This window comes from Nothoprocta perdicaria, unplaced genomic scaffold (assembly GCF_003342845.1).
Source record: "Nothoprocta perdicaria isolate Ctin4 unplaced genomic scaffold, notPer1 scaffold_171, whole genome shotgun sequence".
Taxonomy (NCBI): Eukaryota; Metazoa; Chordata; class Aves; order Tinamiformes; family Tinamidae; genus Nothoprocta; species Nothoprocta perdicaria.
Genome location: NW_020454883.1, coordinates 843,406 through 847,765, shown reverse-complemented (window position 1 = coordinate 847,765; position 4,360 = coordinate 843,406). Strand labels below are relative to the sequence as shown.

Here is a 4,360-nt window from a genome sequence, read left to right as displayed (position 1 = left end):
CACGTGCTCTGGGTGACCCTGCGTGAGCAGGGGGGTTGGACTCGATGACCTCTGAGGTCCCTTCCAACCTTCGGCATTCTATGATTCTATGATTGGCTTAAAATATGGCAGCCTGAKTTCAGCTGCTTCACTTCCCAGGTCTTTTCTTCTACTACCCTCTGCTAAAAAGTTGGGGACYGTTCCTGATTCTTCTCCCTGATCTCACTTCAACACTAGTGCATTTGGGACCTGCCTCAGAAATTAKATGAATGTACATTTCCCACCTCTGTCTGTTGACAACACAAATGGACCTGAAAGAAACCAGATTTCCATCAAAATGACCGAAGCATCAGGCTGATCTGTCAAATTTCTCTAAAACCTTCTTTTAATTCCTAAATAAGCGCTTCTCACAGAGAACTTTGCCATGTTCACTGCTTGCTGTTTTAACCCAAGTTTCCTTGTGTTTAGTGTAAACTCTGAGATTGCATGCCAGTCATATGCAAGACACTAGCCTCCTTTCTTGGGTTATCTGTCCTTCTTCTCCACTCAGCAAGCACAGAATAATCCTTCTCTGTGGAGAGAATTGCTCTGCCTTTCAGTTTCTCCATCTCCACTTGAAGAACTCCAGGACCAACTGAAGATTCCAGATATATATCCAGATTCCTACCCTACACAGTCTCAAGGGCTCCCTTTTGGAAACTTTTGTCTATAAGCTGGATTCTTCTCCCTGCCCAGAGCAGTACAATAGCGACAGGCTAGGGCTGATCACAAATGATATGTCAGCATTACTAACATGGTGCAAAGAACACTCCATCATAACAAGGCTTATCTCCACAAGCACAGTCATGAACAAACTAAGCTAATCTCCTTATTCTGGATCTAACACAGCTTCCAGGTGTTGGGCATCTCCACTGCATACAGTGCAGACAYACCCAAGGCAACCAGCCAAAGGTGGAGCAGAAAACACAATAGGAAAACTTGTATCTGGGTTTCCCCGGTTCACGTCTCCCCTGTTGCCCCAAATCTGCTTGTTTTTGTCACCCTGTGTTGCCCAAACCACCTCACTTGTGATGAGTGCCCAGTTGTAGTAAATCCTCACCTCCATGCAGCAGTCTCTGGAGCTTCTGTATCTCCTCAGGGATCATCAGGGGTCAGGGCATTGCAGAGCCCTGACAAAAAGCAAAAGCCTGACTCTTTGCAGAAGTGTTCAGWGTAATCGGGGATGTATTTGATAAGCAGAACAGAGAATTTCTGCCCTAAAGTTTGATTGAACTAAAACCTGTGATGCAGCGAGTTCCCTCTTGTATTTTTTGCAAGGCATACTACTTACCTCCGCATTCTTTACATTTTCTGGAAGACTGGAGCTTAAGTCTAGACAGAAAATTGCCTTCTGTATGTAAATTCTTACTTATATGTCTGTTGGGGAATTTTAAGCCTTATATTTGCACTGCAGTTGCTTGTAAATAGAAATAGTTGAAGCAAGGGAGCTGGAAGAGAGTACTCTCAGTTTGATCCCACTTTTCTCACAGATCTGCTGCTTTCTGACTGTGTAAAATAATTGAACCCAAAAACACCTCAAATTATCTACTGATAAGGAGAACTAAACAACACAAGTGATATTTAGTTTGCAACCAGCATGAGGCTTACAGAAACGTGGGCTCTGTGGCTGAGAAAAGAAAGCCAGTGCAAGGTTATGTTTCACAGTAGTCAGCAAGAAGATGTGTTTTATTGCATTCCTTGCCAGTTGCTTTGCAGAAACAAGTTCTGGCTTTGAAAATTGCTGCCTCTTCTCTCTAGAAGTGGAGTATTTCTATCACAGCAATTGTAGGCTTCCCAAGTAGGTAGCTTTCCCATTTCATCTTAACTATTTGGTGCACGCATGGTACCACATAAGTAGAAAATGTTCCTCCAAACATTGAGATTAGCTCCAAAAACAGACAAGAAGGCAGTTCCGACAGCTTTTATCAGAACCTCTGTGTATTATGAATAGTTCAGCTATACAAAAGTGCTAGCATGTCCTCATAATCCCTGTTAATGCTTGGGATCCCAAAGCCGTTCGTGGTAACTGTAACCCTGCCAGCTAACCAGAGATCTTTTCCCCTCCCATATTATTCATATCATATGAAAGAAAAAAAAATAAATAAAAAAAAGCAACTCTGCATTTGTTCAATAATTTTTGGAAGATAAGAACTCCTCTGAAGCACAGAGGACAGAACCAGCTTTTCAGTCCTCCCATTTCTGGAATAAGGGAATGGATATATTGCCTCTTGCAACTGTTGTGCACCATGTGTTAGCAAACCCACACAGGAAGAAGCTTCTTTTTCAAAATATCAGAGGCTTGATGATGTAGGCTTGCTAATAGAATGAACGGCCTGTCTTACATGTGTAAGGGGGCTGGTTTTGTTTGGGTTATTTCAGCTGCCGAATAGCAATTGGATGCTAAGTGGGAGAGAAGGTCTGGACGGAGTGTTTTGTGCAGCTGATTTGTTGGTGGCCTTGCTTAGAGCAGAAATCACAGCTCATCTGCAGGAAACCTGGACAGCAGCAGCCAGGGGCTTAGAGCAGCCTGACCGTGTGCATGCTTTGCCTCCCTGCTCCGGCTGTGCTACAAGGAGCAGCAGCTGCTTCACRTAACTTTGCATCCCAAGTCACTTGTCTCTCACTGGACCCTGTCATTTCTCAGTGTTTCTAATTAAAAGGCTTCCTTACTGCTTGGGAAGTAAAAAGAAGGAAAAATCCCAAAGTGCTTGGGTGGGGTTGCCACAAAGACTTCTGGTTCTGACAAAATTAAAATGCATTTTTTTCCCTCTAGTCCACTTCATTTTCCCCCACTTGTTTTAATGTATGTCTATGTATATTTTGCTCAAAATAAACCCAACCTTTTCTGTTATTTTGCATAACCCCTTGACATAGGTTAGGCCCAACCAGTGGCCTGTGGACCATAAGCTCAAAACCACTGAATCCRCCCTTGTTGTGGGTGAAGACTACCAAGATTTATGCTGGAAAAGAAAGTCTCCAGGTCTCTCTCTCTCCTCCAGAAGATAATGATTATTATCAGTCATCAGCAGCATCACAGGAAAAACTTTCTTAGACCAGCTGGSTTTCATTTAAGATCAGCTGACCTGACACCTCAGTTTTATCTTAGCACATAAAAGAAAAATCATTATTCTTTGTATAATTATATTCTCTGTAGAGAAGATAAGTGTGTTTTGGGGTACAAGAAGTGAAATGAGAACAATTACATTATCTCAGAATGTTTTCTACATCAGTTTTATCTTCTTTTAATTGCCCCAGGAATTAACAATAGCCTATGAAATGAGCTTCTTGGCAGGGAGGGAGGGAGAGAGGGAGGAAGGAAGGAAAGGAGGGAAGGAGGGAGGTTGGTCTTATCATTTAGACTCAAAATAAAAAAAGTAAAAATAAATAAAAGCAGATGCAAAGCTTACCTGCTATTGCTGCCTGTTACTGAAGACCATAGAGCCACAGAGCCCTTTCTGCCAGACTCACGATCCTGCTGAGCTGGATAATCCTGTGCAGCAGAGACACCAGGCAAGAACTTTCCGACCCAGCAGGACTGGTTGCTTTGCTGTTCTATTAGTCAGGTGGGCGAAACTCTACTGCTGCTTTCCTCCTCTCTGGAACACAGCAAAAAGCTGTTATCAGAGCCAACAACGTTATCACATTTGCCAACATGTGAATGCAAGCCACAGAACTCAGCACTTGAAGTGGCCTTGCAGATAGGTGATGGTCTCAAAATAGATTTGGACATCTATTTATTCTCCAGAGAGGCCTTGAAGAGATGTAGAGTCATATGAGAAACAACAGTAAAACTTGGTATTTGGTTGCATCCATAGCATCCTTTCTTGCTTACTGCTCTATTATAGGGTACTTTCTGTCCCGACTATTGAATAATGTTGTTCACCCTCTCTCTCTTTCCTGTATTTTTTTTTAATTAAACAGACAGCAAAATGAGCTTCTAAAATGGAGACCCACAACTTTTCTGTGTCAAACAGGGTTTTTCCCCCCCAGGCATGTGTCTATGCTGCACTTTTCCCTGCAGTGCAGAGGTGTACAACCTCTTTCTAAATGAAAGAATATTCCCTCTGGCAGCACAGAGATTTGCACAGGCTGCATCCCCTGCTTCCCACCAGGAGAAGCTTCTTGGAGCTCAATGCTTCAAGGGTTAGATGTCCTTGGGCAGGAGCTGCTTGAGTATAACAGCAACACATGGCAGCAGGCAGCAAGGACTCAACAGCTGAACTCTTCTCCAAGAAACATTCTTTTTTTCCTAAGCTTTTCTATGAACTATCTATGAAAAACAACACACAGTACCTAGTCCTTCCAAAGGAACACACTCTCCAAACCCAATGCACCTTGTGTC

General features: G+C 43.0%; 1 protein-coding gene across 1 annotated transcript in view; it reads right to left on the bottom strand.

Moving 5' to 3' along the window:
• AGPAT3 (1-acylglycerol-3-phosphate O-acyltransferase 3) overlaps window positions 1-3,448 on the bottom strand; it is a 104,619-nt gene extending 101,171 nt beyond the window's left edge. Inside the window, exon 1 of the mRNA XM_026036163.1 lies at window positions 3,426-3,448. The gene's annotated coding sequence lies outside the window, so the exon portion shown is untranslated. The remainder of the gene's footprint in view (window positions 1-3,425) is intronic.
• Between the last annotated feature and the right edge of the window lie 912 nt (window positions 3,449-4,360).